At 37.1% G+C, this 25,050-nt stretch overlaps 1 protein-coding gene across 8 annotated transcripts in view; it reads right to left on the bottom strand.

The window, feature by feature from the left end:
* The window catches only part of LOC105426200 (rap guanine nucleotide exchange factor 2), a 110,522-nt gene that overhangs the window by 44,494 nt on the left and 40,978 nt on the right, over positions 1–25,050 (bottom strand). For 3 of the 8 annotated variants that reach the window (XM_089084193.1, XM_089084192.1, XM_089084198.1), the window contains exon 1: positions 7,103–7,465. The exons of 2 other annotated variants lie outside the window; for them this stretch is intronic. The gene's annotated coding sequence lies outside the window, so the exon portion shown is untranslated. Of the gene's footprint in view, positions 1–7,102; positions 7,466–25,050 lie in introns of those variants that run through there. 3 more of the 8 variants (XM_089084190.1, XM_089084194.1, XM_089084197.1) reach the window with 1 other exon arrangement.

Here is a 25,050-nt window from a genome sequence, read left to right as displayed (position 1 = left end):
ATATAAATATGAAATAAACAAAATAAATATAAAAAGGAAAAAAAAGAGAGGAAAAAACGACGTTCGGAAATGATGATCGCTGATGAGCAAAGCGTTCATCAGCGGAATCGATGCGAACATAAATAAATCGTTAAATCAAGAAAGAGAAGTTGAGATATAAATGAGATGCCTCAAGCATGATAAATTCTTTCTGACCTCTTAAACTCAACTACAATAACTATTGCAGCTAGGAAATATTCACCATATAAGAAAGGAAATATGACTAATAAAAGAAACATCCCTACCCTTTGAAGATTTCCGAGAAAAAAAAAGAACCACAATCCTGAATTCTCCGTTGTTTTTGTTCCGCTCGATAATATCCGAAATTGTGGTTCAATTATCGATCTGGAATCAACAAGCCGAGTAAAATTAAATTCTATTACTATCAAATGTGAGCTCATAATAATTATAAACAAAAATTTTTATCAAAATGACATATGCGCAAAAGCCTAAGATAGAAAAGTAATGTCATAGATTTCAATTCATAGATTTCAATTCATAAAATAAATAGCTAATTCGATCGTATAACATTCTCAATCAATATCAAAATGTCAAGATACCATTTTCTCCGGTGTCATCTGTCCGATCTTTAATGCCTTTAAAATAAGCGGCCTCCAAACTTGAGATAGAATTCCTTGTACAGCCTGTCATGTATAGAATTTACGAGAAACCGCCTCTCAAGCCTTAAATATTCAGCCTCACACAAATACTGTATTTGAAACGCTGTACCGCGTTTCTGTCAGATAGCTCTAAAGATCAAGAGTGACGTGCAAGTTTATAATATGAAGAATATATTTCGTAAAAGGGTAACATGTAAAATACATTTATATTAGAGTGCGAAATTTATAAATATTATAATTTATCGTGAAATAAATTTATCGAGACAATCGTTTGAAATTCCAAGATGGAATAATAATTCAACGATAATAAAACGAAAATGAACTTATTTAAAACAAAATGAAAGGTTCTCTTTTAAATGTCACGCGTGCAAAATTTATAAGTTTAGCCTCGCAATTATATTCTACTTTCGTGATCAATTACCGAGTCGAGTTGACATTGAGGATGTACTAATTTTAACTCAAGGCCCTACATTTGCTTCAAACTATTAATTGTTATTATATCGATCGATGTAAAACGTGATGTTCTTTGGAAAACGTAGTTTAATCACTCTCGTTTCGTAGAATAATATTCGGAAAGTCAATATTTATTCTTGCGCAGTCTCAATTTTAAAACGACGTCTCCCGGATGTTGGGAGTGTACAGTGTGCATTTCTCTATTTCTCTATAATACTCCGCTTTTCCATTATGCGTTAAATACACGTATACAGATGCACGTGCACGCACTTATCGGCATTGCATCGTCGATTTGGCAAAGTCTGGGCACGCGGTTAATCAAGGGATAAACCGAAACCAAACAGAGGTCAAACTCGGGATGTCATTCTCGTGCATTCGCGCACCGTATCGGCTCTCGCGTGCTCGAGTGTTGGTGTCTGTGTGCGTACGAAGGCGCGCGCGCGCGCGCGCGCGCGCGCGTGTGTGTGTGTGTGTGTGTGTGTGCGTGTGCGTGTAGCAACGCGTCTGCGTGAATGCCGCTCAGCTGCTATTTGGAGCAATCTGGAGGCCATAAATCGCGGCGGAGGTATCGCGTTCGCCTAGATGTGCGGGCGGTACCACCTATCGCAAGGCGATAGAAAAATGTCAATAGAGCAACCTTTCTCGCTCACGCTCTTTCCGTCGCACCATCTAAACGCATCGTCGTCGCGTCGGTGCTCACATTACATTTATGTGTATCAAAGTGACGGCCGCGCGCGATCGATTTCAACGGCTCGCGTTGCTTCAGAGTCATCGAGTGCGCGATCCGCACAGATAGGGTTGGAAAAAGGAGACGAGTGGAAAATACACGACGCTAAAATAAATCGCGTTGCACAAACGATTTGCTATCCGCAAAAAATAGAAACTAACACCGAACGAAAAATTAGCGCGAACGTCATATGTATAAATGTTTCGTACGTTTGAAAATATTCGCCGGGGCGGCGAGAAATTTAAAAGTAATTTCATCGCGTATCGATATCTCATCCGTGTTAATCATCCGTTTTCTTCTTCAAGAAAACACCTCGCCGTTCACGTTGCGCGATTCGCTTCGTAACGAGCTCCGTGCCGCCAGAAATAATCTATTTCTTCGTGTTAGACGATGCGAGCGCGCGCGAAGCGAGTTCATTATGCAGAAAGAACGGCGTTCGCGTCACGCATCGGCAAGATAACGTTTGCTTCGCGTGGTTTCACGTCTCTCCGCGCGATGCGATCTCGACGCGACGCGATGCGACACGGACGACAGCAGGCCGGTCGTAAATATTTACAGAGAGAGCATCGACAAATCGATCCTTCACGCTCGAACGCGGATCGGGCTATCTCCGCGTGGGGCAGTGACCGAGGTGGAGGGAGGAGAGCGGGGAAAATAGGTGCAAAAATCGATGACGCAATCGTTTCAACACACCGGCGTCGGTACCGGCTAGCGGAATTTATCCGATAATGCGATGATATGGCTGGCATGCGATGTGTGCGGTGTCGCTAGTTAACCCCCTGTAAACCACTTTCAAGTCACATACCACATATCCGCTTCTATGGAGAATATTATATGCCGAGGGAAAAAGAAGTGATCGAACCTGCGATTATTCTCGTTCAAATCAATATCAATATCAAGTTAATTGAATAAAGCGTCACGTTAGCATCACGTTACATAAACAATGCGATAAAACAATGCGCTTAATCGACCGATTAAAGTTATCGAAGTCATCCATTTAAAGTTAGCAAAATGACTGTAATACCACAAATAATATTGATATTTTATAAAATATCATTTTTATCGTTATCGCTCGTTTCATCTTTTTATTATCTTTGAGGAATAAAAGCGAATGTGAACGGATGTAAACGGACTCAAAGAGACAAATGGATACGCTCCAATTGAACATCCTACGCCGAAAGAAAAAAAGATGGGAAAAGAAGGAAACGCGCGTTACATCTGTCTTATGTAAGAATCGAGGAGAAGTATATCGGGGTATGCTGAAAGTGGTTGGGAGGACTTGAGACACGTGTTTGTCCTTCGGCAGGAAACGACGCGTGTCCTCGCACGCGGTTCTTTTCACGATTAATTGGCAGACGCACCGTCTCCAATGGAATCGTTCAAATACGAGTCACGTGCTTTAGGAAAATGCAGACGATTACATCTCTAAAAGGTAATATTGCGAGGAGCAAAATAAATTATTTTAATGACAGTAATTTAATTAGCTAAACGGAAAAGTATCTTTCAAACGTCAAAGGAATTAAATAGAGCGGAATTAAATTGATGTATACACGTAAAGGAAAAAAAAAAACATAGATAATTTTGGTTGAAACGCAACAGCTTCGGTAGAATAGATGTTCGATATACATCGATCATCATTTCACGATATTAACATGATAATCTAACTTCCATAAACTATATACTACATAAAATGTCAATCACTTGTCATTATATTGTAATAGTTATAGCTACCACAAATGGAGTTGTTTTGAATGCTGTAACTCGTTAATGAAATATCGTATCGGAATACGCGAATATGAATATTTCAGGGGAAAGTTTACACACTTGCTTTCTACGATATTTCAAAGTAACCCAAGTTTAAAATTCGTTAGAGATACTATAATTTTTTAATACGCCTATAATTTTTATTTTTTTTTATGCCTAATCTTCGTGTAATAATTAATTTTAATTATAATTTTTCGTGTTTTTTAATGTTTACAAAATCGATAAAAGATTGTCTTATATACATAATCGATGCGATTATACGAAGGAAAATGAATCCATTTCCGAATTTCTCAAAAATCCTAAGTCACTTTCGCAACGGAATTGAATATTTAATTCGTATTTAACATCATCCGGATATGCCAACGGAATAATTATCACTATGTGATTGTTCCCGAACGAATTTCATTGGTCGTTGCGATTAATTAACGCTACCTGACAAGCCGTATTGTTTCACTTCGCTGTCGGACAAACGCGTCTACCGTCGTTACCAGAGTAGAAAACGGTATTCTCCCGCTTGTTCATAACAGCCTCGAAACGGCGAGAGAAACGAGGAAGCGGGGAAACAACGTGCAACAAAGCGCGCACGTGAACAGCAACGTGCCGATCGAAGCACCGGAAAAAAAAAAACCGGACGAATGCAATTGGCGTAAAAATACCATCATATAGAAGAAGACACATCGTCAACGAGACGATCGTCGATCGAAAATCAACGAGAGAGAGAGAGAGAGAGAGAGAGAGAGAGAGAGAGAGAGAGAGATTGACAAGCGGAAAAAAGCGCACGATGCAAAACTCTCTCTCTGGAATTGAAATTTTTTTTCCAATATCTCGGAATTTTTAAACATTCCAGGTGAACGGTCCGCGATTGCGAATCTATCATGCGCAGAAAGAGTAAATCTAGAAATAAAATGGGAAACACGCGCAGCGCGCTGGAAATAAATCAAATTTCGAATTTTTTCATATATAATGAAACTCCTCTGCCTTCTACATTTTTTAAAATTCATGATGGACTATATCAGATTATAAAATTGTAATATAGACGATCGACAAATATTTTTATGACGCACGCGAGAACCATTTCTCCGTAATCGTATAATAATGCCTCTACTTTTATAGATACACATAAAGGTGGATTTTCGTATTGGAGTAACGACGACTAACGACATGTTACACTCGTTCGTGTAAACGAACTTGGACGCTTTCAACGAGATTGGGTCTCGGCAAAATTGCTCGTTCGCGAAGGGGAAAAGTTTCATCGGGGAGATCCGCTTTTCTCTTCAGCGATATGGCTTCAGCTTCCCTTTCTCTCCGAAATTGGAAATCAAGTTTGATGTGTTGGATAAATAAGTGCGGATTGCACCAATCCGCGCGGCGCGCACGCAATCGCGCCGTGTGCGGAACGGCAAATATCGCGGATTTGAAAATATTTCGTCGCTCGCAATATCCGCTCGTCGACCGTTACGTGTGCGCGCCGCGTAATAACGTAACGTTAATTAAAAACGGCGTAATGCCGGCGCGAAGGCACCGGAGATACGCCAGATTACTCCGGGTGCGTTACGAGCTCGGAAATATTTGCATCGGCAGCGCCGTCTCGTCTGCGATCAGACGAAATCGGACGAATTCCACCGAAATCACCGCGACGGCACGTGGGTTCGGCAGCGTCAGCTGGGTCAAGGTCCTCCGATGCGTGCACGAAATGGCATTCTGATCCCCGAGAAAATATACGTATATACATATATATTTCGCGGTAAACGCCTTCCCTTTCCCACCGTCGGAAATATGAGCCTTAGAACTCGAGACGCGCAACACAAATACCGCAATGTGTGTACAAAATTACGTTCTACGCGTTTAAACGATTCACATGTCGGACAATTTGTTAAACCACCGGAATCGGATAATTATGCAAAACTTTTCAATTTCTGTTTCTTTCCCTCTTCCTCTATTTATTTATTCGAAAGCTTCGTAAAATATCAAAGGTTGCACGTAACGTAAATTCTAGGAAGAAAACTAAATTAATACGTGTATCTTGAATCGTTTTCTTTTTTGATTTTTTTTTTCGCGCAAATGTAAAATGATTGCGACATAAAACGGATAATCATCTTTGGTATTCTGGAAATTATATAAAGCGCAATGGCGTAATAGACGTTCACCGATGCGTTTCCTTTTGCGTGTTACGCAATTCCCGTTGCAGCGGCGATACACTCACACAGATACATTCGCGACTAATTTATGTACGCACGATTAATTTATCGTCTGCTCAGGGGCGGCATCGAAAGATAAAAACTTTTGCACGCGCTAATATTCCAGGAATCCGCGCAGCGTATTGCTTTCGAACCTCGGTAGGAAACCGATGATATTTTCAAACTTATCGCCATGACCTTCCACATTCTCGTTACGTTTGTTTCCGGCCTTCATTCATGAAGCTCTACGTTGATTCATAAAACTAGCGACTATTTTCAACGACGACTTTTCCAACCGTAATACGCGCTACGCGCTAAGCGTTATGTTTATTTTTAATTACTTTCCCGACGTAATGGTCTTTCAATCCTTTCGCCATACATATTTATTTCTGTAACGCTCCTCTATCCAACTCCACTCGAACGAAATTATTTTCGAAACGTTACCAACTGAATTTATCTTTTCGTAATCAAAAAATACGATCGGACCGAGCGCATTAATTCGAGATTAATAACGTAATGTGAATGTAATCTTTTCAATTTTTTTTTCTTTCAAATTTTTTTAAAGAGGATTTCGACAGCAAAATGTATACGATGTACACATTTTTGAAGAAAGAGTAAACATCCTTGCATAATGCATATTCAATTGTATCGATCTCTTTTTAAATTTCATTCGCCACTGTCAAATCAACGACAGATAAGTTATTTAAACAATTTAGTATTTTTCACGATGAGAAGTCCAAAATAATGTAAAATAAATAATTGCAGTGACTACATGCGAATGTCACAGTTACGTGAGCTAACAGGAAACAAATAGTCCAATTATTGTATTCGAAAGCTGCGCGTAGTTCCGGTTAGATAACCGAGTACCGCTCTCGGAACAGTAAGATTATCACGGAAATGAAATCCGGCTCGCGCCTTTATAATAATATATGTAACGTTTAGTTTCAAATTTGACGCCAATGAAATTGTATTAATAGCACGACAACGAGGCACGTTCGTCCACATAAATAGCGCTCTTGCGATCGAAATCGCCCTATCGACACTCAGAAGCTTGGCAATAATGCGGCGCGTTCTCTCTGGGATATTCAAGATTATCATACTACAGGGATCTATCATGAGGGATGACAACAATCGACTGAATTACATTATCGCGGATATCAATGTTGGAGTCGAGAAAAGCACCAGAAATAAAGCTTTACGCGCGTGGATTTTCCGAGTGTGCGCACGCGCGCGCGAGACGAGATTAATAACGCGAATCGATGAGGCTGGCTCGCGCGAATCTCAAAATACGCGACGAATACACCCGTCCGCGCCCAAACAACCTGTCTCGTGCTATCCTATCTCGTCCTTCCTCTTCTACCTCGTCCTGTGCGGCCGTAGCTGTCGCGCGCGCGTCCGTAAATCCACTGACGGCACTCAACTCCTCCTCGAGATTGGCACTTCGAGGATCGAGGGATACGGAAGGAGATCGTCGACGAGAGAGGACCTCGCGCGACGGACTCTCCTCGCACTCTGCCGCGTTTTTCACAAGGACCACGAGAGAATTCGGGTGGCGATCGACGGCACACGGCGGGAGAAAAGCGTCGATAACCCCGGCGCGGGGCGGCTCTTCGAAACCGGAGCCGGGAGCCACGCTGCCGATACACACACCGCGACGTTCGAAAGTGTACTGACGCTCCCGCGCCGCCGCTCACGCGCACCACGATCCACGATGCGTCTCGTCCCGTCGTCCCGTCGTCCCGTCGTTCGTCCGGCCGCTCGTTCGCGCGCGCTCTGCTGGATGCTCCGGAAAGTAAATTCGGAGTCGCATCGACACCTCGCCACACGGATCAATTCGACCGATTCGACGAGAGTAACGGCGATACTTGCCGTTACTTATTCATCGTCGGATCAAAGTCCCTTCGAAATGATTCGCAGATTTCGCAATTAATTTCACAATTTTTGTATCTCCGGAACCACCGACTTTACCGGGGTCATCGGGGTTATCGCCGAAAAGAAATTTCACAATTTCATCCTCTCGCGAGGAATAACACACAGAAATACATTCTTGCATGTTCCAAATGTTTAGCAATTTTGTAGACTATCATTTACATTTTCCCGAAATTTCTGCTAAACGAATCCTCGAAGATGTATAGTTAAAAAGATAACATGCTCTTCCGCTTTCCTGAATTTCCTGTCTCCGACCGGAGGAATCCGTTGCTCCGGCGGATATTTTGATTTACAGTTGCCCGGTGATATAGTAATTTTTGATCAAATCTACGTGACACACGGAAACGAATAGATTTCCTACGGCAAATTAAATCCCAAGCCGAGAGAGAAAACGGGTAGCGGGGCGAGCCGAGGACAACGAGAAGCAAGGAAATGTGAAGAAACGCGGATGCGCGATTCCATTCGCTCAACAATTCTGTAGCGCGCGCCAGGAAAAAAAACTTCCTCCGTTCTATCTTTTCTTTTTTTTTTTTCCTAATTATTTTATTTAAAGCCGCGTGAGCGCGCATACACGCGTCGCGGTTCCCCGTTCGTCACTCTTCCGGGACTCTTCCGACTGGGCTACCGCAAGTGCCAATTAGAAAAGCGATTAAAAGGAGGTAGTAACGGAGGCTCGTTCCTCTGAGGCCCCGTTTCGACGTGAATTTCCCCGTAGTATTAATAGTACGCAAAATTAATTCCGTTACATCGCAAATATGGCGGTAATCCTTCCCCCTCGTAAATTCCAAGACAGATGTACGTCTATCCAGTAGTAGTTAGTAGTTCTCAATTTCAATCAATCTTATGTCATATCACATATGTAAGATAGAGGAAATTCTGCAAGAAAATATTAAAGCATCGAAATACGCTTCCATCACTTTTTGTATAAAAATATTAGAGATAATCTATAAAATAAAAGATCGCGTTTTACTATTTGCGTCGAATAAAAAACTTTAGCTTTGCAGCCGCGAAATTAAAAGTCCGTAAAAATCGATCGCGGTAAACCCAGCGTCTATTCGTATAATAACCGCTCCTCTTCTACCTAGGTACAAAACGCTCGTTATTTTACTCCCATCGCGATTCGCTCATTAATTAGGCGAGTTTGCCTTTTTATCCAAACGATAGTTACTTCCGGTTCCGCTTCCTTCAACTTCTGTGCAAATGAGCTAAGATTGCTTTACCGTCGCCACGCGGTCGATTGCCATTAGGATCACGATTCATATTCGCTCCTGAATTGAGAAATGAAATCGATAGCTGTAACGCCGAAAAAAAGCTGTTATTTGTATCAGAAAATATATACAATTCAGAATTTGAAACATCAATATTTTATCCTTCCTTCTCGAGAACCTGTACCTTTCCTTTTTCTCTCTGAAAAAGAAATGTGTAATATCCAAAACTTCCTTTTTCAAACTTCATCATGAAGATAGATTAATCATTCCCTCGAAAAGCAATCGAGCGTGTTTCCGAATAACAATTACGTCGTCTCGCTAATGTCTCTCGGTATTTCTCACATCGATTTCTATGAATCCATTAACTCACGCAACATCCATTAGACAGAACAGTCAAAATGGCAATTGTACGTCGTCGTCCTTGTGCGCAATTTCTACGAATTGATGCTCATAAGATAGCATTAACATATCGTTTCATTTTCATTTCCGTTTGCTATGTCGCGTCTCTCATCTCGCCTCCGCGATCCGTTTAAATAATTTTTGCCCCGTAATAACATCAATTTTCGCGCTAGAAGCTAATTAAACTCTAGAGTCACGCTAACAACGAATAGAGCAAAAACGTTTCTACTTTCTTAATGTAATTATTTCGTTGTGCTGAAGTGTATCGAATGATATTCCGGTTATAAAATACCAACGATACGTGCTTTTACCTACGTTACAGCATCGTGAAAGTTCAACGTTGCAACGTAGAAATGTAACAACGTTTAGCCATATATAATATCGAGGAAATCGAAAATAAAATCAATAACCGTTCCATTCCCGTGGCATGAATTTTATATAAAAGTTGTTCAAATCGTCTCTTTCCATACTTGGCACAATCTTCGCATTATATGCAATATATGAATTCGATTTCTTTCAGAGGAGTCTATAAATAATATATTTAAATATACTATATTGGTATGTGCATAGGATGTCAATTTATCCAACGTCATATATTTATTACATTTTAGAAAATTATTCTATAAATGAATAGCGCTAAATGAAGCGTAGTCACGATATAATGTCACGTTAATCTCGATAGCGGTGATCACGGCGCGATCGATCAATGTAGGTATTCATCTCGTCATTTCCATTTGCCAGCAACAGTTGGCTCATTTCGCCTCCGTTACAGTCATTAATTGTAACCAACAGCACCCGAATCCCGCGTGTTTGTACACACCAACATCGTACGAAAAGTATAACGGTGACATGATACAGCGTGAGAACGGTGTTAAAGCGAATGCGGAACAATAACACGATAGCCTTCTGAATCCGTGAATCCGTGAAGAATCGAATTTGAAAACCGGGAACGAGCGTTCGATCCTTCGACTATCCGCTACGACATCGAGCCTATCCGCTATCGAATTACGTTAGTCATACTTGTACGCACTCGTCGTCGTATGCTTTATATCCGAGGATCTATCAAAACGAAATTCTCCCTGGGGCATCCTAAAATGAAAACGTGAGAAATATCATCGAATTTCTTCGCATTTGCATATACGAGAGAGAAAATTACTTGAAGGCTTCTGAAATTTCTCGTATGCGATACGCAACGCGATACGCAGCACGCCTCTCCTCTTCTCGAAGCCAGTCTATCGATCACGCTAACCGGGCCGGAATCGCGTCGCTTTCGTGTGTGCCGACCGTGATATCTTCTCTCGTGGTCGAGACTTCGCGAATCGTTGGCCAATCTGCCGCACGTGCACGCTTCCGTGCGTCGCCTCCCCTCCGACAATGCGATCGTGTTCTCCTCCTGGTGTATTGGTATCCTCCTTCTCCTTCTCCTTCTCCTCCTCCTCCTCCTCCTCCTCCTCCTCCTCCTCCTCCTCCTCTTCCTCCTCCTTCTCCTCTCGCGACGAGTCTTCCCGCGGACTGGTGGTGGTGCCATATCGACCTGGCCGCCGTCTAGACTAGACCTTCACCAGAATATGCCGACCGACCCGGCAGCGTTACGGGCTCCAGTACCGTTACGACGCTCGCTTTTTTTCGTCCTCGATATATACGCGCGCGTGGAACTTCTCTCGATGAGAACGGTGAAATGAAACGACCGCCATCGTGACAACATCGCGAATGATGAATGGCGAAACTCGCGCGTATATATCGAGGACGAGCTCGTGAATTTGAAGAATACGAAGATACGTATACGTTTATAAAAATAAATAAAAAACATCACCGCGGAAAAGCAATATATATATATATATATATATATATATATATATATACATACAAATCTGAGGAAGATCTAAAATGTATAACATGTATTTCACGAAATATTCTTTGAATATTTTGTCAGCATAGAAACTTTAATATAATTTTTATCGATAAGAAATACAACAAAATTATTTATCACTTATAACATAAGTATATAGTAAGAAAGAAGAATATTACACTACATTATACACTGAACATGCGCTGTTTGCGTTGCGAAAGAAAATAATTTACAAAAAATTGCAAATTATCAATTATATGTTTTGTTCGAGAATATTTACATTATTAATGGAGTGTACCCGAATACTCGGATTCTCCTATACCTCGAAAATGGCTTTAATCTTCCGATAATTCTCGTTAACGAACAAATGACATTGTCCCTCTGATTGAGCGTACATCCTAATTCGATCTGATCTAATCTGATTATGCAACCGGAATCGAAAACTGTATCGACAGATTCACTTGAATTGGAAGAAATTCGAAAAACGACAATATACTATTTCCTCATGAATCAGAAGCTGTGTGAAATACGTCCAGCTATAAAATCGTCACGTAATTCGTTCTCTGCTCTCGATACGCCAAACCTGTCGATACCAAGCATTGAGAAATAACCACGTATTCGCGAGAATATAGAAAAAAAAAAAAAAAAAAAAAAAAAAAAAAAAAAAAGAAAGATCATAAAGGGATATAATATATATAGTGGTAGACAGTACGCGAACACCCGCAACAGTCGTGAATAGTCCGGGGATATTAAACGTGCAGCGTGATTCGTAAAATATAGAATTTTTTCCGCGCAAAAGAGAAGTTGCGTGGCAACTCGAAAGAAACTAAGACGTGCAGAAGAGTAGAAAATAAAGTCTCGTGAATGCTGCGCGCTCCCGTTGTGGAAATTATTAGGTCGAAGCTACTTCAGGAAAAATACCGACCGACGACGAAGCGGTAGCAGGATTTGTTACGAGCACAGCCGGATATAATCAAGTATTACGACTTACACAAATGATATACAGGAATGACTTTTTGTCTCGTAATTGCGGTATATTACTTCCGAACTCATTAAGTATATTAAGTATAGTATACGCATAAACGCGTAAGCTTCAATTACAAAAACATGTACAATGAGGACAAGAAATTTTCAAATTACATCAAGTTAATTATAAATTAAAAATATTAAATAACAACTATTCGTGCATCTTGTTCGATCAAATGTTATCAAATTTATCAAATTTATATTTCACTATTTGTCTCTGTGTACATGTACATGTTACTATTTTATATTTTCATTTAAGTTTATTGCTGCCTTCTTTTGTGTTGGGTCTCTTTATGAAATTACGCGTTTCTTTTTAAAAATCTGTATATTATTCTTGAAATATTCTGCTTAAATTGACCTTTAATATAGAAAACGTATCCTGAGGAGGGTCGACCATCAAAGAATGTCAGATGGCAAACACGTGCTTTGCTTAAAGAACGTGTGAGTTGGGAAAACGGATTCTCCTAAAGGATCATCGAAGAGTCCATGGGAAAAACAGATCCTTTTTTTGTCGAGAATATTTTTTTTCGTATGCCACTGCCGTACGTGATACGAGCGAATAAACATGATCGATATCGCGATGTTCATGGCTATGAAATAAAGGAGAATTTTCGCACATTGAATGAAATAATATGAATATTTCAAAGTAAATATATTTCAGGGACATAACACAAAGCAAAAGTTTGATTATAATAATAGCGCTAGATTGAAGTGGATGGGATGAAATCGATCTGAAGTATGTAACATTTCGAATGAGACGTAGAACGGGAGATATCTGACAGCTGATCGACGAGGAAATTCACTTCGAGCGCACAACTAATTAAATTAGACCAACTCCCATCAAATATTCATCCTCCGCCATCCATTTATAGATTCTCATTGTATTCCATCTTAAATTTTTTATCTTGATATTCAGATGTCAAATATAAACTAAAAGAAATTTGAAATATTTTTAAAAATATTTTTAATTTTATTACTTCATCGATTAAATTACGTAGTAACGTGTTCGTCAATGTTTTAAATGTATGTGTATAGAATATATTCATATATTCATAAAATTTTACGTTTATAATAAGAAGAAGATAAAATTACATAGCAAAAATAGAAAAAGTACATAGTAAAAATATAAAATTGCTATATTTACTTTAAAAACAACGTAAATTATACTGTTATTTCTCGCTTTATTAAAATTATATGTTTCTCTACATCTACTCGTATGACAATTAATATATTATCATCTTTAGAAAATTTAAACTATTTAATATTCAAAGACACTTCAAACTAATCAATATCTTTCTGCGACCGATAAATCGGGAGCACACGGTGAACATTCCTCTTCTTTAGCTCGGTTCATGTATTGAATCTCGAAATGAAGAGGCTTTGAGAGAGTCTCGAGTAGCTGGGGAAGTATAAGGTAAGACTACGTTAGACCAGGTCTTTCCTTGGTTTTCATTTTTCCTTTTTTAATTAAAAGAGTAGAAAAAAAAAAAGAGAGGGAGAAGAGGCGGTTTCACGACGAGAGGAGAAATGACTTGGTATTTCTAAAGACACTCGACAACGTGCTCGATGAAGTCCGCGGTGAGGAGTGTTTCGCCTCGCGCAAATAAGCCAGCACGGTTCTCTTTTTCTTCCCCTTTCAATACTACGACTATGAATTCAGGCAAGCTCATTTAATCTCGTCTAAACACTTCAATTTTGTGCAGAAACATCAGCGTGAGCCCGTAATAAAATTTAAATAATATGATATAGTGCTCATCTCGGAAATAATTTTTGTCCCGGAATTATATAATACATCTTTCTTTAAATTTTCAATTTTTATTTTCTTTTACTTTTGTTTATTTGCATTATACTCGTTATGTCACGATGGTAGCTGTCAAAGTCTGACAGCTCGAGAATCGCAGCTCTCTTCCTTTTCAATATATGATAAAATAGTAAACATTCTTTACCATCGGCGAATTGCGCCATCAATCTCGTTACCGATCGTTGTTCGCGCGCTCAAGAGATAAATATATTTTCATATTCACGTGGCGATTTCTAATTCTACAATAAAAAAAATATTATTGAAAAATTAAACATGCAAAAAGATTCAATTTACAAAATATTAATTAAAAAATTTACAATGTAAATGGCATTAATCGGACGTATTATAACGTAGTACGTTTTCACATAAAATATATTCAATCTTTCTTTATTAAAATAAAATTATTAATAAAATTATTATTTCGATTAAAATATCTTATTATCTAATATTATCTGAATTAAATAAAGTCGTGATTAAATAAAGAAAACAGAAATTTTCGTAAAAATGTTAATTATGTTAATAGACAGCAATTAGACGCTCACTTGATATTAAAAATGTTAAGCGTTTTGGAAATGCAATCTTCGTATATATATATACCAAGTGAGTAAATATTTTTATTCAGTATAAGATCCAATAATATTAAGCATTAAAGAATAAATCTATTATTATAATCATATTTAAGTTTTTGCCTTTTATCTTTTGATATCACATTTGTATAAATTCTTTAAGTAGGAACGCGATGATGAAAAATAATTTCCAATATTATATCGTTTTGCCAACTAACTGCAATTTATATCTCCCAATCTCCGTGATATAACTTTATCGATCAATTTAAAAGTACAAAAACAAATCAGTAGAATATAATAAAAAAGAAATTAAGATTTTTTTTACCATATCAATCAATTCTAGACTCTAGGTCATGTTTATTTTTGGTTGTCATTCCAGCTATGCACATATCGTGAAAGATCTTCAGGACATTTTTAAGATCAATAACATCGGATAGTTAAAAAGAACAACTTGCAACTTGTGTATGACGTACTGCCTGGCACTATTTATTTTTAAACGGCACCCTTCAAATATTAACAATACATCCCACTCGGTTCGATTAAATACGAGACTATAAAGTTATACGAAGGCGCACATTATTATAACTTACTAATAAAACCGAGTAAAACATCAAATCTTTAATTTTTCTTAATAAACAAATTAAATTTAATGTAATTATACGATACAAAAGCATCGAATCGTTCCAATTCCTTTTCCAATTGTACACGACGATTCGTAAAAGCGGTAGAATGTGAAATGCAACTCGTCAAGTTTTTATCCTAATTATCCATAATTGGGAAACAGAAAAAGTAGAGTGTCAGGAGGTAACGATAGGAGGTATACTATATATCGATCTCGCAACGGTGCAACGCACCGGATGGCGATCCAATTCTTACCGATCTCGTCCGACGCAAATGCCGTTGCAATCGTCGGTTGAAAGCGGTAAAACGAGACGCACAACGATACGACGGGCCGAACAAACGCAATAAGTCGCCAGCTACTTTCTAGCCCGCGGCCTGGCACCGTGGCACCGCGAAACGCAGCTCTCGCGGAGCTCTTCTCTCGCGCAGCGAGAGAACTCTTCAACGCGTGCATTCGCACGCGTTCGCTCTGTAGTTCGCCGCTTATGTGCGACAAACGTCTGTGCGTCTACCTTCTTGTCTTGCAAACCGAAAGAAGAGATCTATCAACGATCACGTACATTTGTTTGTTTGTCTGTATTATGTTGCAGCTTTAAGAATCAGGACGATTCCAAGAGGCAATCTCGTTCTCTCGTATCGTCGAGTGAGATAACTTTTAAGCAACATTATGTCTACCGGAACGGTATATCTACGGCAACGTTATATCTACCATATTATATCTCTGGAAATTTCAATTTTGGTGGGCGATGACGCGTAGAATTTTAAAACGGAGCTTAAGGATTTTCGCTTCAAAGTGAAGTGCGCGAGTATCATTTCCAATCTTGACACACATCTTGACTAACTTAGAAACTCGATGAATATGATAATGGTGCGTCACATAATGGTGCGAAAAGTAGATGACTACTGTGGGGATGACTAATTATATACTTTAATTGCAAATTAATTACAATTTATATATATATATATATATATATATAAATAAAGTGTATATTGAGCATTCGTTCGCATTCGTTCGAATTATAGCAGCGACTTCATTTACCGACGCTACAACCAACGCGTGTGCCGTGTCCATCATAAGCAATAATACAGAAAAATAATAAGAAACTAATTCTCTCTTTTTTTCATTTTCAAAATGTCAAAAAATGCATTTACGTAATAGTTTTATTTGTTACACTGCACCTCATTGTCTCATCTGAGACAGATTAATGAATATTTGCAAAATAATTTGGAAATGAGGAATTACTCTCTAATGAGAAGATTGATTGAACATTGATTATAATTTTTCTAATATTGTTAATGTTTAAATATTAATTTAGTTTATTATTAATTTATTATTAATTTTATCAAGAATATTTTTAAACCTTTGTGGTTATGCCGTTACGACACGCGCGATTTCATTATGGTTTCGGTATCCGTATACATGTGTAATTCCTTTCATTCCCTTCAGTATTTACACACATATATATATATATATATATATATGTTCCTTTAATAATTTAAAAAATTGTATAAAAAGCGTTTTATATTACAATTTAAATTAATACATATAAAAATATTATTAAACTTAATAATATTTTAAATTTAGTCAGAAAATGATTTCGTAACGAAAAATCAGTTAAGAATGTAAATATGTATAGACTTTGATTTTTCGACAGTCACATCTAATGCGATTCCTACATGAAAATGGATCGTAAATACACTTTCAATCAGTCTGATATTTCCAACAGATAATATTCAAGTTATTTGCGATTTATGCTTAAAAAAAAAGAGTTCTAATTAAGTTGAAGAAAAGAAGGCTCTGAAAGTGAGAGTACAAACGATTCGTGCATTTTACAGTTTTGCAGTTTACATTTAAAAGAAGAATTTAAACTAAAAGTCAAAATGCAAATGATTCGTGCATTGATTTTGACCTTTTCACATATCTCGAATCGAAATCGAACCTAGAAGTTGAACGTCAGCTAAAACAGCTTGGGAATAAGAAATACTTGTAAGTAAAAAAATAATATTGATTAATTATTTTGTGAAATACAGCTTTACAGAGAGAATATTTTAAATCAATACACTATTTAATCTGTCTAATGTGTAAATCTCAAAAGCTACGAATTTATATAAAACATTTGTGATTATTTGCAACAAAATAAGATCTTCAACTTATTAATATAAATTAATTCCATTGAATAATAATACCATCGGTAATATATAATTAAAAAAAAAATCAATTTTAGTATTTTATATCATCACTATATCTCTATGGAAGAAATATTTAGAAACTTGCTTTAATAAATTATAACGTTCTGTGGTAAACAGTAATAAATCAGACGTATGTAACCACTGTCGATCGCACAAGTGTAGAAAAAACGAGATTTCACCAAGGCTTTCCTCTACTTTCCGCGAGACACGCGCACGTAATTGTTTTCTATACTTCTATTAAACAGTGTGCAGCATATATATGGGACACACATATTTTAGTATCGTCACTTGCTTTTTTCACTCACTGATCGGTGAAATTCGCCAATTGCGTAAAAAAAAAAATATATATATATATATATATATATATATATAAAGATATTTCTGAGATATAAAGAAAGTTTTTTGTTTGACAAGGATGAGTAAAGTTGCAGAGAAAGATAAACACAAAAGTCTAAATAGTCTGAAAGTTCTTGGAAAAATAATGAAGAAATTGACTAAAAACAGATAAGAATGCATCATTTCTGCTATTTTATAATGTTTGAATATTAAAGCTTATAAAAGTTTGATTTTAATATAATTCTTGTAAACTGAAATAAAAAATATATTATTAAAAAATTCAGGCCTAATTTCTCTTACAGTCATTTGCAGTATGACCTGATTGTTGAAACGAGAATAAATAAGAAGATAGCAAAAGCGAGTTTAAAATTGCAAAAGAATTTGCAAAATCCTTGCAATTTGTAGATATTAAAGATATTATCTTGATGAAAATCATGGAATATGCGATAATAAGATGCGATAATAAGCTATTCACGTGCGCCGTTTAAGGCGACGTGAGGTATTGCCGACATTTCAAGGCAATTCCAAGATAATACAAGGTGAGCGCAAGACGGATGAAATCGGTGCTCCAGATCAAAACAGCGCATTCTACTGAGATTGATACAAAAAATTGCGAGTTCTATCTCTACGAGTTTAACGGTCACAAAACATCCCGTTATTTTTCACAATTATTTGTATCTGGTTTTTCTTATTTTAATCCTTTTTAAAAGGATTAAAAGAAAAGAAATTCCCAATTTTTTTAACGATTATTGATTTCAAATTTTTCTATAAATCTTGGCAAAATTACTTGGATAAATTCGAGTAAAGTTTTTGCAATTTACAAAAAAAAGATGCGTGAAAAAAAAGCAAAAAATTAAACAACAATCAACGTGACTTTTACAACATTGCATTAATTGCACTATATGAAATTTAACGTATGCGTTCGTTCGATTATATGCAAAGCCAAAGCGTAATCCAATCCGCAAGATAAGATCTATCTCACGATAGAAATAAAATAATGAATGCGTCGAGGAACAACACTAAAAGTTTCTTTCGCAAAGGGCGCACCGGCTTCCTAGGGCACGATTAAAAATACACTAATTACGTAATCGTCGCCGCCATAGCGCGGGGCCCATCGAGGCGTGAGAACTCGTGAGCTCACCGATATAAAAATACGAACTTTTACAGAATCACAAAGAAATAATAGAGGTCGGAGCGTGCGGCAGCTCCACGTTGCAGGACGCGGCACGTCTCATGTCTAATTATGCTCTCGGCTCGAGAACGTCAGCAGGTAAAAGGCTGCTGCACCACGATGCCAGGCGGAGGCCACCGTAGTGGCTCTAAGCACGGGATAGTAACAGCGCCATGGTAGGCGTAGTCGCGAGATATATAGTATATATACACACTATAAAACACCGGCGATGGCTTCGGAGCCAATCGGGCGTTTCGCTGCACCTCGCTGCGCATTTCGCTTTGTACGGTGCACAATGCTCCCGTTGTCGCTCCCACAGTGGGCCACGTAGATAGACAGCCGTCTCTCTCTTTGCGGAATCTTGCGGAATCTTGCGGAATCTTGCGTCGCCTATGCGGCACGTGAGGAAGATTCCGAAAAAGCGAAACAAAGCGAAGCAAACGAAACGCGATATGCGAGAAGCGCATATCACAATACAATTTCGCTATTATCTTCCCTCTTGTATAAGACGAATACACATTTTGTTAAAGAACAATGTAACTTTTATAAATCCTGATGTAAAGTACAGAATTATATGGAAGAAATTTTATAAATTATAGAAGCGTACACTGATCCGTTTCTTTCACAATCGGTCATAGAGAGAGAGAGAGAGAGAGAGAGAGAGAGAGAGAGAGAGAGAGAGAGAGAGAGAGAGAGAGAGGGGGGGGGGAGGGGAGAAGAGAGATTACAATAATTCAATTTACCGTACAAACTTTTCCTAGTTGGGAAACTATTCACACTTTTGCCGTAAAGTAGCATAAAGAGGCAAACAACGTTGTGAATACTCCGATCAACTTCTTTTAAACTTGGAAAATTTAAAACTCGAATAAAATTGGAATACACAGCGGCGAGAACGATTTCTTGCCAGGAAATGAAACGGAAATAAAGATTCGAGTTAGCATTGGAATTTACCTACGAACGTGCAACGACCTGAAAAAAGAATCCCTCCTTAAAGAATCATTCAAATTTACATGTGCCACCAATCTTAATTTCAGCCCCTCGTTATCCTTGGTTCTTGAGCAATCATCATGTTTTTCTCGTTCTCCAAAGAAAAATGCTTTCGCAAACGCGTAGCGGAATAAAGACAGAACGTCTCCGGGAGTATATATTAAAAAACTTTTCGTTTTGCGTTTCTACGTCTCACTGAACTTGGTTCGTGGCTCGTTTTCCGCCACGCTCAGCACAAATTGAGAAAAACTTTTTCGTATGATATTCTCTCGCATACATACAAAATGTTTCGTAGATATAAAGTATAATAAGTAAATAAAGTAGATATAAGTAAAGGAATTGCACTTTTTACAATATTTGAAATGAGTGAACTTTATCGAAATTTCGAAATCTGAGAAAATTACTAGAAAAACTTTTAATTAAAAAAGAGAAAAAGGCTGTTTTAATAATAATAAAATTTTAAAATTTTTACATCATAGCTTGAAGGATTGTTATTTTTACTTTTTTTTTATTGTACACATTGCTTAGCCATCATCTCACTTGCTAAAATTTCGAACAAACTAACTAAAAATAGAACTCAATAGAGTGGAAATGCAATAAAGACTGAATTATCAAGATTTACCCGACACCCCGTATATCAGATGCGGAAAACGAGTCGGAGGAAACTCGTGTCGCTCCTTTTCCCAAGGGGAACGCCACTGTATTATCGATCGTACTTACGTCGAGAGAAACATCGTGTTTCGTCTCGACGGCATGCGACGGTATACGAAAATTCAAGATTCCCAAATGAGTTTAGCTTCAACCTATCTGTTGCATCGAAATTAGTTGCAACATTTTAAAATACAATCATGGATAGATAAAAACTTTACCATAAAAACAAATTTAACTGGAAATTCTGTTACAACAAATAAAGAATAGAAAATGAAAGTAAAGAAAATGAAGTTGGAGTAAAGTAAAATTATCTACAAATATATAAATATATTAAATATTAAGAAAATCAATTTTACCTCTAAATGAGTTAATACTAACGTGTTCTTTACACATCTTAATCGCAAACGTAACTCCCAAAGCATTATTACATATCATAAATATCGAATATTTTTACTCGAATACTCGTATAAATTATATACAGAATTTATTAATACAAAACATAATACAATTTTCACAGAGAAAACGAATAGATTATAAAGACAACTCTGATATACGTTATGAAGTGTTATAGCACTTCAAGAAAACGATAGTGGGGGGTTTAGCACCGAGGAAAACCGGCCGAGGAAAACAACTCGACGAACAATAATAATTCCAATTGCCATTATTGATTCATGAATGTTTTCAGTACTCGAGAGAAAAGGGATTTCGTAAAGGGTGCTTCACGGCATAAGCGTGCTTAAACATTTCATCGAAACGGGTCTCGGGAGAAGCATCGTTTTCAAAGGGAGGAACAATTGGCGCGTGTGCACACAAATGGATATACCAGCCACTCAAAACAATAGTCGAAAAACTTGGACTACTCCTATTTTCATCTCGTCGCTCGCATTTGCGTAACGGACATTTTTCACAATGAGGCATTCGCATTTTGCGCATTCATATGGCACGTGGCGTGCGTGCGCGCGCGCGCGCGCGCGCGCGCACATCGTATGTACCAGGCCGAAGCTTGCAACGGCACGTGCCGCATGTCATAAGTACGTGGTGAATATCAGTGAGATGGGATCGGCGAGATCGTTCTACGTAATGGATATCCGGTCTCACTAGTCAATCATCTGGACATCGTTGCCATTTAAAAGACAAACTCGCAGAAACAAAGATGAAACGGAGAAATAGATGCTTGCCATCTATTTTCATTAAACTTTTTAATTCAATTGTCTTGGGTTTTGTCAGTTTTTTAATTTACTTTTTAGTCGAGTCAGTCCAATCCCGTTTTTTATTCCTTTTCGCTACGTTATTCAATTCAATTTTCTTCTCTAAATATTACAACGTTTAATCGAATATTCATTTAAAAAATTTATTTATTTAAAAAATATGATGATATGCTTAATTATAGCCATTACATCTTATTGTATTAAAATAATAATAATAAAAAAAAACTTACTAACTTTTAAGCAGTTCTTAGATGATATTTTACAAAATGAAATTTTCTCTTTGTTTCTTAATAATCATTAGAGAAATAAGGAAGAGGTGAAAGTTTCATCATCTACTTATGCAAGTATTTCTCTAAAATATATAGATAGATTCGATTTCATGACAAATCGTAAAGCGTTCTAAAGAAAAAGCTATTGCCGCCGTTCAACGCCGGCAACTTTAATATCAGCAAATAACTGCAGCGATTTAATTGTCATGTCTAACGAGTAATCCGGAACTAAAAAAAATGGTGGGTCGTTATTCCTCAGCTTCATAGTAATTATCATGTATGTTCTATCCATAAATCGCCACGTTTGTTGTTGATAGACAGGAGCAATACGCGGCATATCATTACCAACATGTATTGTATCATATCAACCTCGAAATGTCATTCAAATCTCAGAGTATGGCTCGTTTAATCGATAACAGAGAGATAAATTACTGTAATTAATTTAACGGGCCATTCGACGTGGAAAGGATATTATGAGATACATACAACAAATCGTTTTGCCATCATCAACTGAAGATCCATCACTCATCGGTGCTATTATTTGAATTTCTCCGTTTTTTTGCTCATTACTTTATCCATTTACTCTCACGTACATTTATAATTTAAGTATAACATATAATTCAAGTGTAACAAAATCGTAATAACTTCCTGCGAAGCATTGCAGCACGAACACGTTACCGCAAACATTCCAGCAATCTAGATACAGATTTAGAAAGTCAAGAAAATATCCGTGAAAATATAATTCAGGTAGGTAACTTTTTATGAACTTTTTATGATTATTACCATAATTATTGCATATTGTTAGCAATAAATCACTAATAAAACTACAAATACCTTTTAATAATTAAACTAATAGTTGTAGTTTTATTAGTGATTTATTGCTTGTAATATTCAATTAGATAATTATAATATTCTGACTTTAGACAAGTATATTTATTCTGTTAAATAATTAGAGCTTCCCGCGATATTTCGTAAGTTTATTCCATTATTCTTTCATGTTGCCGAAAATGCAACAATAATTACAAAAATTAATCTTATTCTATTAAAGTGACAATAATAGGTAACGATAATAGGTTTTTTTATTTTTCTATTTTTTATTTTTTTATTTTTTTCTATTTTTTAAACACAATTTGTATTTTTCTCTTATATATATATATATATATATATATATACATACATACATACACATGTTGGTACATATTGTAAGTAAAGCGGGAAAACACAAATTGTGATGATGGATGTAAATAGTGTACCTGTGAAATTAGGGACCTTAAAAGATATCGTTCCTTGAAGAAACATGCCTACGGAATGCACTCGATAACCTTGGCTCGAAAGACGGGTTTAAGTGTATGTGAGAGCTGCATGGAGTCATGAAATCTCGAGCATCTTCTGCAAGATGCTCAGCTTCAAGATTGTCTTTTCTTCCTACGAGAATGAACTTTAAAAAAATATTTTCTTAAAATAACATCAGATCGGAAAAGAAATTGAGGATTTATACATCTTGATATAGTTTGTTATTTCGATCTACTCTCTCAACAAGCATAAAAAAATGTCAAAAGTATATGATAAAATGCGACAAGTTTTTGTTACGGATCGTCATCATAGGTCTTCGAATTCAGATCGAAATTTTCTCCTCCGAGCGTGGCATTTAATTTGACTCGGTGGCCGATAGGGAATGCCTCACATGCCGTTAGTAAACAAAATAACGTACCCTCCGATAACGTACCCGTTTCGCATCTACATGCCCACGAACCCTCTTATGTGGCACGAGCAATAAAGCCGGCGCTATTATTAGCGCCGTCCGGTGGACCCTGTCATTTTTTTTTTTCGATACAGAGATCGTAGCCCGAGAGTTATCGACTTTGCGCTCCGTTCGTACCAAGCTCGAACAACCGCGGCTTAGATTGGAAGTCGGTCGATACAGACGTTGCTGACGTTGCGAGACCTCGGAGCTATGCATAGTGAGTGGAGCATTAAACGGACCAACGATAGAAACCTCATTCAGAAGATCCGCGTTTCGAAGCGTGATCGTCCCAATGTATGATCGATCGCATTTTTGCGATCTTCACGAATCATTTCTACACTTAATTGTATAATATTAAATAGAAGGAAAGGCTTCGTTACTATTCCTATTTTTATTTCTGTCTTTATTCCTAAAACGTAAACTCGCAAAAATCCGTTTAATTTTGATGACATCAAATATCCAATCAAAATTGCAGAATTTCTCGCGTACATGAACGCGTCAATTCATCGGAAAATCTATTAAATATACGAAAATGAAAAATTTTCATCCAAATTTTTTTCCTTTACACAGATATCAAAAAATAGAAATCTAGATTATAAATAAAATATCGAGACAAGGACTACTTGTGCAGCTGTATATTGCTTTCTTTTCATGCAAATGTCATTTAATAGATCCAATGTAAATTAATGCAAACGTTGTGGGAAGTATATTAATCATGTAAATCGCAAATTATCGAACACAGAACAACTTTTGCTGTTATTTGAATCAACCTCGAGTATGAATCGTTTGCAAGGCGAATAGAAAGAGCTGAAAGTGACAATAGAAGATCGTATCCGACGTAATGTTCATTATACGACAGTATATTCCAATGACAACAATAATTATTACAAGCCGTCTAATTGTTTCATGAGAATCGATAATTGCTTTGATTTACTTGCGTCACATTAAGACAAGATATAGCGGATGTTGTAAAAAAAAAAACAAAAATTAATATATACGTAACAATATCTTATTCTTAAAAAAACGTTATGATAAATTTTTTAATCTTTTGTCTTATTCAATTTGTTTTATTATAAATTAAATTCAGCCAAATGTTTCCAAATGTTTCCTTATTCGTAAAAATCTTTAATCGTAAATTTTGTTACGAAAACGACCTGTCGCTCGTATTTATTTCCGACCACTACGTAAGTATACGCGTCCCACGCGATTCCGCCTTTTCTCCTTTTTCTAAAATCACAAGGAAACTGCTGCGAGCAGTAAAGTGCGATGTATTCGTTCAACCGATGAAAAATCAATATATTATTCTACAAACAGG

The sequence above is a fragment of the Pogonomyrmex barbatus genome, unplaced genomic scaffold (genome assembly GCF_055798465.1).
Source record: "Pogonomyrmex barbatus isolate J1 unplaced genomic scaffold, ASM5579846v1 scaffold8, whole genome shotgun sequence".
Lineage (NCBI taxonomy): Eukaryota > Metazoa > Arthropoda > Insecta > Hymenoptera > Formicidae > Pogonomyrmex > Pogonomyrmex barbatus.
This window is presented reverse-complemented; position numbering and strand designations above follow the sequence as displayed.